The sequence below is a fragment of the Portunus trituberculatus genome, chromosome 34 (assembly GCF_017591435.1).
Source record: "Portunus trituberculatus isolate SZX2019 chromosome 34, ASM1759143v1, whole genome shotgun sequence".
Lineage (NCBI taxonomy): Eukaryota > Metazoa > Arthropoda > Malacostraca > Decapoda > Portunidae > Portunus > Portunus trituberculatus.
Window position 1 is genome coordinate 1,707,238 of NC_059288.1, and position 12,364 is coordinate 1,719,601.

Consider the following 12,364-nt stretch of genomic DNA (forward strand, 5'->3'; position numbering starts at 1 on the left):
CATTGCGACGATTTTTAGAAATCGGGTGTTCAAACTGCCTTGCATAGGTAGGCTCCTTCTGTTTTTCTATCTTAGCTGCGTCGTGTGTCGAGCTTAGGCCCCCTTGTAGGATTTATTTTCTTTTTACCGTGTTGCTGCTATCAACTTTAATCCAGTATGCCTAGAGTCAAAATAAAGACTCCTTCTCCTTCGAGGACTAAGCCCGACACACGACGCAGCTAAGATAGAACTCCTAAGAACGCTATCTGATCAACTCATCTACGCTACTCGGATCATCACGACACCAGACGCTTTCTTAGTACTCACCAGGACGGACGATGATGCTGATAAAATCTTTTCTTCCACTACCTTAGACCTACTCAGAGCTGATAACTTTCAACCTCTTCTACCCCCGGAAATACGAGCCAAACGAACCATAGTGCTTCGAAACACTGACGAGCACATATACAATAATACTGAAAAGGAAATAGAGGTAGAATTACTCAATGAAAATGATTTTCTCAAATAGGGGATTGAAAACATTTTTAAGATCCCTAAAACAAAAATAATCAAAATAACCCTGAACAGTTCTACAGCAGCAAAGAAAGCCACAGACAAGGGACTACTCGCCTTTCACATGAGTATCCCGCACTTCAATATCAGTATAGACGAACACATCCCTTTAATGACCTGTCTAAAATGCTCTTATCGAGGAAATGACTTCAAAATCTGCTCAGAATGCCCTAGCACAGAACACAAGTGGAAACAATGCAATGCCACGACCAAAAAATGCATAAACTGTTCAGGGGAACACCATTCCCTAGCCAAGAAATGTTCTCTGAGGAAAAAAGCTATTTCCGAAAAACGTAAAGTAAAAAAACAAACTAATGCACACACATACAACCAAGCTACTAAACAAACCATGTATCAACCTATTGCCACATGCCAGATCGATAGGGAAAGAAACATTAGAATTCAAACTTGCTTAATGCACGCCCACTACCTGAACTCAATCAACCCAGGCAGCTTTAACACAGAATTAAACAAACTATATAAAGCGAACAATCTTCCTAGCATAATCATACCTGAAGACCCACCCTCAAACGCTATTCTCAACCCAATGCCTCAACACAACCTATAAGTCTGACTCAGATATGAAGGCCGGTGCCGGGGAGGGGGAGACCTAACGGGGATTCCCCGGCTGCGGCGACGCCAAGCATCGTAGCACGTTTCGATCTCATTATTAACTTACATCTTAATGAACCGTCATAAAAGTGTATTCCTCTAAATTTCTACTAAGGATGTATAGAGAGCTTTGAATATTATTTTAGTGTAATGAAGACAATGATTTTATATAGATACCACAAAATGTAGCACCACTGCTCTCCAGCGTTGCTACTTTTCAAGGTTGGACATGGGTGAGGTCAACCTCCCTGACCGCTGATAATCCCCAGGTCAAATCGAGTCACTCCTTCCCTCCCTGTCGCTCAGGATGGAAGGTGAATATCTCGTCCTCGCTATACGCCATCGCAACCTTCATAGTTAAGAGAAATTAATCATTTACAGCGTCAACAAGTTCTGCTTAGAGGATTCTTTTATTATCAATGTGGAGGACATTTCTGACGAAGAACTGTCTGATTAATTAACTGAGAGAGGATTATGCCTACAGGGTAACCTCTATAAAAAAAAATATAAAAAAAACGCACCTTATGGGTGGTGTGGAAAAAGAGTAAAATAAAACAACAAAAAAGATGCATGTCTACTTGTCTATTTTAGAGAGAGAGAGAGAGAGAGAGAGAGAGAGAGAGAGAGAGAGAGAGAGAGAGAGAGAGATTTTTTTTGTGTGTGTGTGTGTGTGTGTGTGTGTGTGTGTGTGTGTGTGTGTGTGTGTGTGTGTGTGTGTGTGTGTGAATTGAATTGAATTTATTTATATGCTCAGACTTTACAATTAAAGTATGGAGCACAGCTCCGTTGTAAAAAAAAATGCATCCATAATAATAATAATGACAATAATAATAATAATAACAACAATAATAATAATAATAATAATAATAATAATAATAATAATAATAATAATAATGATAATAATAATAATAATGAAGAAGAAGAATAAGAATAACAATAAAGAAAGAAATACAATGTTTCTGAACAGAAAATATTATGAACAAAAAACAAAAGACAACAGTGACCAATAATTCACAATTTTAATCATTTACCTAAACTTTCCCATTATTAGCTTTGTAAACATAGATAAATTTGTAAGAATATTTACATTTGTATTTTGCAACAATTCAGTAAACTTAAAAATTGTTGGTCTATGTGTGTAGTAAGTTGGTACATACGTATCTCTCCATCTGACAAGTTCTTCATTTGAACATTTAAGTAACACATGAAATTCATCAGCTACTGCATTATAATTGCACAAAGTACATATCCGCTTTTCTCTGTTTACACCTGTGTATCTGCCGACATTTACTGGTAAACTATTATTACATGTTCTAAATTTAGTTAACAAGATACGGTTTTTTTTTTTGTTAATTTAGTTAGGTAAGGTTCTAGTTCATATACCACCTTAAATATATTATAATTGCTACATATGGTATTTGTTGACAAGTTGTAATACCAAGTACTGATCCACTGATCCGTTAATTTTCTTTCAACTGCCTTCTTAAACCACACTGTGTTGGGAACATTTTGTACTAACCAAATTCCTGACATACCACATTCGTTTAACAAATTCTTAACAGATGCTATCCAAGGAGAAGTATACAACCCAGACCTATCAAGATGCAACAGACACTGATACATTACATAAGATAATTTTGAGTTTTTTACCTGTAATCAACCATGACCAAAAGCTTAACATCTTACACTTGATATAAATTCCCAATGGATACACTCCCAGTTCCCCATATACCATAACATTACTTGTGTTTTTATGCACAAATAACATATGCTTTAGAAACTTTAAATGTAACAATTCTATCTCCCTTATAATATAATGTCCCCAAATTTCAGATCCATAAGTCAATATAGGCAGTACCATTGTGTTAAAAAGTTCTATTTGCATGTCAACTGGCAAGTCAAATTTTCGACACTTTCCTACTAAGGAGTACATTGCTCTTGTAACTTGTTCTTTCAAATCTAGTTCTCCTTTGCGGAATCTGCCATTATAATTAAATGTTAAACCAAGGTATTTATAATCTTTCACATCCAAATTGGAATTCATATTTGCTCAAATCAACTTTTCCTCGACTAAATATTACTACTTTGCTTTTGTTACAATTTAGTTTTAATTTTCATTCGTTGCAGTATGTGTTTAATGCTATCAGAGCCTGTCCATTCCTCTCTCACTGTCACATAATATAACAGTATCATCAGCATACATAACAACTAGAAGTTTAAGGTAAGAATTAATCAAATCATGACCAAAATCCAGAAAATTGCAGTTATATTCAAGTAATTTACTTTCAATGTCATTAACATAAAACATAAAACAAAAGTGGTGACAAATTTTCCCCTTGTCTTACTCCCATATTACATACAAAATTTTCAGATATGTCTTGGTTTAACATTACACAAGACCTGATGTTACCATACATGTTTCTAATTACATTTAATATTTTCCAATTTACTTTCTCCTTCACCAGTTTAAACCATAAACCATCACGATGTACTAAATCAAAAGCTTTCTTATAGTCTACAAATAAGCAAAATAATTTCTTTTTCCTCCATTTAAACAAATCAATTACACATTTGAGAAGAAAAATGTGATCCAAGGTGGAATAGTCATGTCTAAAACCAGCTTGAGTTTCATTTATGATGTTAATGGTGTCAGAATACATATTAAGCTTTTCATTAAGAATTGAGGTGAATAGCTTGCAGAGACAGCTAAGTAGTGTGATGCCCCTGTAATTGTTGACATCACTAGTGTCACCTTTGCTCTTGTATATTGGGACAATCATGCCAACCAACTATTCAGATGGCATTACCCCGCTATCAAGGATCTTACTAAAAAACATGACAAGTAAAGGTAACAAAATGTGTGTGTGTGTGTGTGTGCCGCGTCACAGGAGAACCAATACGTAAACTGTTGAAAGACTCGCGCAAGCAGGATTATACACACACACACACACACACACACACACACACACATGTATAACATAACATACATAACATAAATAATAGGATAACAAAGGGCCACCAGGGCCCATCTAGGTTATCCTGTATCAGTCGCACAGCGACCTCGTCATCAGTACTTAAAGATACACTTACAAGTACACAATACATTATATACTAATTCTAAATATTTGGCTCATTAACAGGGCTAAGTCCTGCAGCGAAATCCTCTACAATTTGTGGTCCCCATACATGGGGATCATGTCTTATTTAACTATAGTAAATTTCTTATAAAACTATCATGCAGTGCTATACATAATTATAAATCTAATAAATTTAAGTGCTTATCTAATCTGTTTTTAAACATTGTCAAACTAGTGCTATTTACAACCGTCTCTGGCAATGCATTCCAGAAGTCTACCACCCTATGACTAAAGAAATATTTTCTTATATCTAACCTGCAGCCTTGCTTTCTAATCTTCCTGCCATGATTTCTAGTCCTATTTCCTCCTCTAAGGTAAAGAAAGATCTCACATCTATGTAGTTTGTATCTGAGAACATTTTAAATAACTCTATCATATCCTCTCTTATACATCTCCTCTCAAATGAAAACATGTTTAATTCCTTTAATCTATCTCTATACTCCAGGCGCTTTAATGCTGGTATCATCCTAGTTGCTCTTCTCTGAACTGCTTCTAACATGTTGATATCCTGCCTATAGTGGGGTGACCAGGCCTGTATGCAATACTCTAAATGGGGCCTAACATAGGAATTATATAAGCTACGCACCACTTCCTTACTTTTATAACTAACATTTCTATTTATAAAACCCAGGATCCTATTTGCCCTATTTCTTGCTTCTAAACATTGCTTTGAAAATTTCATAGTCCTGTCTATCACTACTCCTAAATCCTTTCCTTCCTCTACTGCCTCTAGCCAACATCCCTCCATCTCATAGTTAAAGTTTGTGTTGTCTTTACCTAAATGCATAACCTGACACTTTTAGAATTAAACTCCATCTGCCACCTGTCTGCCCATGCTATCAGCCTGTCCAGGTCTCGTTGTATTCTGTAATTGTCCTTTTCACCCTGTACTGCACATGCTATCTTAGTATCATCTGCAAACTTTGATACTTTGCTACTAATTCCTATATCTAAATCGTTAATGTACACCAAGAAAAGAAGAGGTCCTAGCACTGATCCTTGGGGTACCCCACTAACCACTTCCTTCCACTCAGACATTGCCCCATTTAATACTACTCTCTGTTTCCTATCAGAAAGCCATTCACTAATCCAATCAACTAACCTACCCCTATCCCATGTAGTCTCAATTTGTACACTAGCCTCCTATGCGGTACCTTATCAAACGCCTTGCTAAAATCTAGATATATAACATCTATGCTATTTCCATCATCTAACTCCTTGGTAATATATTCTAAGATATCGAGCAAATTTGTAAGACAGGACCTCCCTGATCTAAAGCCATGTTGGGTATCTCTAATTAATCTATTCTCATTTAAATGCTCCCAAATACTACCCTTAATGATTTTCTCTAGTATCTTACATACTATACTAGTTAAACTGATCGGTCTATAATTATTCGCATCATCCTTCCTACCTTTTTAAATATTGGAGTAACATTAGCTAACTTCCAGTCCTGAGGTATCTCAGCAAACCTAAGTGATCTTTCAAAGATTAACTTAAGTGCTTCAGAAATACTGTCTACACCCTCCCTAAGTACTCTGGCATGTAGCTCATCAGGACCACTAGCTTTCCTATCGTCTAGTTCAAGAATAAATTTCCTAATAATTCCCGGTTTTATATCAATATTTTCTAAAGCTCTTAAACTACTCGTCGCACTGTTTGTAACAGGATTTCCTATTCTTTCCTAGTAAATACTGAAGAAAATTGTTCATTCAATAATTCTACTATGTCTTCATTTTGATCCACTACTACACCATCTTTTCTGAGTGGTCCAATCCTATCCTTATTTCTTTTATCACTGACCTTGTAATAACTATATAATTTTTGGGATCTTTACTCCCAGCTCTAGCTAGTTTTATCTCTGCCTGCCTTTTACTTTTTTTATAACCTTACTCAAATCATCTCTGACCTGTCTGTACCTAATCAAATCTACATCTTCCCACTTTTCTGCAACTCTCTGTATGCCCTCTTCTTCTCTCTGATCTGGCTACCTATCTCATGAGTCCACCATAATGGCTTCCTGTTTCTCTGCCTTATATCTTTGTAAGGGATACACTGCATCACTATACCCTTTACTACAACCTTAAAAATATCCCACATCTCCTGTGCAGTTTTATTTCCAAAACTATCTTCCCAGTTTACCTCTCCTAATAACTGACGTAACCTACCATAATTGCCTTTCTGATAGTTTGGGACTCTAGTCTTATTCACTATATTATCCCTACTGGAATTAATGATAAATCTAATTATATGATGGTCACTGTTTGCTAAAGTCTCTCCTACCTCAACTTCCTTTAAACAATGCTCAATATTTGTTAGTACTATGTCTAAAACCTTCCTCCCCCTAGTAGGTTTATCTACCATCTGCACTAAATAGTTATCCTGAAAACTTTCCATAAACTTATTTTCACTAGCATCTCCTACCATCCTCTCCCAGTTTACTGACTTAAGATTAAAATCCCTAAGATAATTGTCTGACTAGTACACCCCTATTTATCTCATCTACCATAAGGTTGTCTACATCTGCTGACTGGTTAGGTGGCCTATAAAAGCTCCTACTCTAATAACCTTACTTTTGTTTACTCTAACATCCAGCCATAAGGACTCTACTCTGTTATCTACCTTAATACCATTAACCTGACTGGAAATGAAGGATTTTTTACATAAATAACTACTCCTCCGCCTATCCTACCAATTCTCTGGTGTAAATACATAATGTATCCATCTACTTCATATTCTTTCCTATTTTCCTAAACTTTTCCTCATTTACCCATGCCTCTGTGACACATACAACATCTAAGTCCTCCTCAACTATATAACTAGATAACTCGTCCTTCTTGTTCCTAAGACTCCTGGCATTTACATAAAAACATTTAAGTCCTGCTACCTTCCTAGATGCTGTCTCCTTATTTGGAATCCTAATCTTATTCTCTCCTATTTGCACCTGGAAATCTTTCCTAATCTTTTCACTATCTCTGTTTATCCTATCTAATTTATGTCTAGCATCTTTCTTCTGGAATGCATTTGCTACCTCACCCCTACACTCCATCCCAACTCCCCTCCAGACATCCACTCAGCACATCCACACCCTTCCTACTCAGATGCACACCATCCCTAGCATACAAATCCTTCGCCCATAGAACCTATCCCATACATCCACAAAGCTGACACCCACATCCTTACACATCCCTTTTACCCGATCATTCACACCAATGGCTCTAGACAACCATTCCCTGCTAACATACACACGAGGCAAGATTCCTGACACTACACACCTCCTACCACTCTCCCTTATCTTGCCTAACATTTCCCGAAATCTTGCCACTAACTCCTCCGACCCACCTGCTCTGACATCGTTCCCACCTACGTGCAAAACTACTACACCCTCCCTCTCCATCCCCCCAACCCTCTTCTGCACCTCCTCACTCACTGCCTTCACACCTGCACCAGGCATACACACGTTCGTCCTCCTATCCCTGTCTTTCCCACAGAAAGTGCTATCTAAATACCTAACCTGAGAGTCACCCACCACACACACCTGAGGTGTGCTAGGCACAACCATCCTCCTCCTCTCCTCTACCCCCTTCTTTCTCCTTTCACTCACCACAACCACTTCATTCACTCCACTCTCACTCTCCCCCTCCCCCTCCAACAAACCGAACCTATTTTCAATCTCAACAGGTTTAGTCCTATCCTCCCTAACTATCTCCGCTTTCCTTCCCCTCGCAACCTGCCATCTCTGCCTATCCTGACTACTATCTTTCCCAGTCTGGCACGCCTGCTCCCTCTTCCCCACTCTGCTCTTCCCGACAGAGGGCCAAGCCACCCTGTCGCCCTCAGAAGGTCCAACCTTCGGCCTAACACTGATCTCCTGCCTAATTTTTTCCACTGCCTCCCCAAGCCTCTTAACCTCCTCCTTCAATTCAAAGATGAGAACTTCGTTCGCACTTTTCCCCTCACTTAGCTTTCTGATTTCCTCTCGCAATTCTCGGTGCTCAAGAGAAAGAACTAAATTCTCGCTCTTGAGCCTACACACCATACACTCAGAAAAGTCAACGACCTTCCTGTCGTGCCCACACATCTCACACACAACAAACTCTCCCAATCCCACCTCAACACTCTCTTTCACGCACTCAATCACACTCTGATATACCTCAGTATCTACCGCCATACTAATTTACAATATGTTAACTCACGAACAAATAAAAATACTAGGTGACAGCAGGGTGGGGGAACCGCGGTGGTGGGGGGGCCTAAGTGAGGTCAACTAATCCTCTTTCAAGGTCAACTTGACGGTTACAAGCCTAGTCTCCTCGCTCTACAAAAATACTTTTAACTCACAAACACTGATTTTAACCACTATTTCACTCTAATCTAACACTTGCAGTACACACTTCACTTCACTAACACTCAAAAGCACCACACACAGACACCAAGCACAAACACCACTCGCTAACTATAAAAACCACAGCCAAAAACGGAGCGCACACACAACACGTCCACTAGCCACCACAGCTACCGAAAGGAGAGAGAACTATATCGTAATGCATGAGAGAACTATATAGTAATAAGAAACAGGAGGAAGTAGTAACAAGAGAGAGAGAGAGAGAGAGAGAGAGAGAGAGAGAGAGGGTGTTTTTCCGATAGGTCTCCCCCCCTCAGCGGCCTTCATATTTGAGTCGGACTATAGACACTACAACCTCAGAACACTTGGAACCTACAACGAACACAAACTCTCTTTCACGCACTCAATCACACTCTGATATACCTCAGTAGCTACCGCCATACTAATTTACAATCTGTTAACTCACAAGAACACTATACGTAGCTAACAAACAAATAAAAAAACTTGTTGGCGGCGGGGTGGGGGAACCGCGGTGGTGGGGGGTCTAAGTGAGGTCAACTAATCCTCAAGGTCAACTTGACGGTTACAAGCCTATAGTCTCCTCGTTCTACCAAAATACTTTTAACTCACAAACACTGATTCTAACCACTATTTCACTCTAATCTAACACTTGCAGTACACACTTTCACTTCACTAACATTTCAAAAGCACCACACACAGACACCAAGCACAAACGCCACTCGCTAACTATAAAAACAACAGCCAAAATCGGAGCGCACACAAAGCACATCCACTCGCCAACGCAGCTACGCAAGAATCAACCGCCAGAGAAGTTACAGAAATGTTTTCCATGCTATCACATTAGGAAGATGATATTAATATGACGAGTTATAATGAGATGAGATGATATTTTAAATTATATGTTGATGAGGTAGATGAGGAAGATAATATACTGTTGATACACAACAACTAGCTCAATCGAAACAACATGACACATGAAAGCATCACATGGTTTTTATTATGGAAACATACACGCAAATCCAGAACGTAATATGTCATATTACGTTTTGGATTTGCGTGTATGTTTCCATCTCTCTTCAAGTATGGCTTTTACATGTAGAGCTTTATCTCCACCAAGCTAAGTTATGTGTTAGCCGGATTTCTTTACTCTGTTTATTTGCAAAATACCTCTAATAATTATGACCAGAACTAAATTACATTTCAAGTAATCATGATTTCTATATGCATCCATGAATTATCAAAGGAGATTGTTTTCATTGGGAGATAGGGTCATCTTTATATGTGTACTTCTGTAAGAATATATGCTGGGTGGATATCACAGTATGTGTGAATCCAAATATTTTGCCAGAATACTGTGCTATCATAAGTGCAGTTCTAGCTACATAACTTACGTGTATATCAGTGTTATCCCTTACCCAGCTCACAATGATCGTATGGATTGATAGATGAAGATGCATTACTGCCTAGATTAAGTGATCCAGCCTTATTAAGAGAGAGAGAGAGAGAGAGAGAGAGAGAGAGAGAGTTCCGCTCCACACACTGGTGAGAGCATGGTACAATTATTGCACTCGTATACTTCCTCTCCCAAAATTATTGGCAGTCGTCACAATAGGACTGACGCGGACATAATTAAAAATTATTTGATTAACATTACTACTGGCGTTACATTAATGAAAGACATTTTTCCGAACAGCTCAGTTCTCCCCCTGCCGACTGGAGTGAAAAATTTGTGATTAGTGATTACTTTGCGATTGAATTTAGTGTTTTTAATGAACAGCTGACTACCGTGTCTCTCTCTCTCTCTCTCTCTCTCTCTCTCTCTCTCTCTCAATATGATTGTATGTTCGTACGTCTGTCTGTGACATGACGGTCCTAATACTGTCTCTGATATCCCACGTGTGTCGTAGTTAGATTTATAACCTTAATGCGCATGATTACTAACTTCAAAATTATGTCCCGGGCACTACACAATTAGGCCCACCGATATACACATGCACAGATCAGTAATAGTGAGTTATTTTGGTTAGCACCGCAACAGCCAGAGTCATATGACACAGATTAATAAAAAGAATGTCTCTCATAACAAAATCCACTATAGTGACGCCCACGTGGTTTCGAGGTCCGAGTGCCTTGACATGTCAAGGGCCCGAGTGTTATCGCTTGCCTGAGAGAGAGAGAGAGAGAGAGAGAGAGAGAGTTGTTTACAAGGTAGAAAGTGCCGAGTCTTGTCCCATAGATAGGGAACTCCTGGGTCAGCGGGTGAGGTCACTGGTCAACACGGAAGTTCATCGTCCTTCAGACGTACTTACCTCGCACGCACGCCATTCTATGACTGTATTTTAACATATTTTAGTCGCATTTAAAGCAACTGTAAATAATAACGATGCATTTGAAAGTGCTATAAGTAATGGGAAATAAAGTACGCAAGCTCTTAAAAAGGCCCAATATACTCATTATAAGGGGGTATCAACAGTACTTTTGATGGGAAGTGGTAAAAAAAAAAGTGTCAAGTACTACAATTACTTCAGAATTATCTTTGAGATGCATAAATTACTTCATAATTACCTAAAAAATCCATTACCTCAGAATTACCTTAAAAGTGGCGAGATTATACTAAACTGAGTTATAATTACTTAAATAATGAGAGCCTTGCTAGCAGGCTCCTCTAAGGGGTTTGACCTCTACCCTCCTATATTGCACATTTATGCACAACAAAAACTCTATCAATCTATCAGTCAATCAACCAATCTTGTATTAATAAACAAGAGGAAAGTGAGTTGTGTTTTGTGAAGAGCTCGGAGCAAAAGCGGCCTCAGCATATAAACATTGGTCGCCTAAGGTCGCCATGATTGGAATTCCTTCCATGTTTACGTCCATTCGTGTTCCAAAGGAGGGCTGCCAAGTGCTGGATGGAAGTTACATAGGTATCTGCTGTTAGGGAGAACCAAGCCATTCGTGAACAAGGTGACGTGGTGAGTGATGAATGCAAACCATTAATTATAAACAATTTAGTGTGTGTGTGTGTGTGTGTGTGTGTGTGTGTGTGTGTGTCAGTAACAAGCATTTATATATGGAAGGCCTCCAAGGGATCACTGCAGTCCTACAACATCAAGACCCAGACAGTCTATTTGGATTATCTCATATATATGAAAAAAATATACGGCTTGACAACTGATAAAAATTAAGAGAGACGTCCACAGATAAAACAACCATGATATAAAATCCTTATAGTTCAGGGCACTGTCCTAATATAGCTCTTCTCATTTCCCGGCTTCCCCTTCCTAGTTCCTTCATTCAGCTGATGGGACGTGGGAATGAAAATAGGGTAAATTTTTAGTTTAATACAATATCCCCTATCTCTATCTTCACCTCCTCCAACAAGCTTGAGGCCTTTGAGGAATCGGGGTTTTGGGTGGGGGAGACATATATGAGTGATGTATGGCTTTTTGAAAAATCTAAGGAAATATCCCTACATATTTGAAGAATTTACCTAAATCTATGGATATTTCCATAAATCGGGAAATTTCTCCAAATCTAGGAAAATATCCCTAAATGTAGGGAAGTTTTACACAACATAACCTTTCCCCTCTAGAACACTAAACCTAACCTAACGTAGCCTAGCCGGGGGGGGGCTGCACCCCCCTGGATCCCCCTATAACACTAACCTAACTCTAACATAAACCTAACCTAACCTAAC

The 12,364-nt window shown here is 38.7% G+C and overlaps 1 protein-coding gene across 2 annotated transcripts in view; it reads left to right on the plus strand.

Annotated features, from left to right (window-relative positions):
• The first annotated feature begins 11,467 nt into the window (after positions 1-11,467).
• Positions 11,468-12,364, plus strand: part of LOC123512883 — a 102,989-nt gene continuing 102,092 nt past the window's right edge. For both annotated transcript variants that reach the window (XM_045269550.1, XM_045269551.1), the window contains exon 1: positions 11,468-11,639. The gene's annotated coding sequence lies outside the window, so the exon portion shown is untranslated. The remainder of the gene's footprint in view (positions 11,640-12,364) is intronic.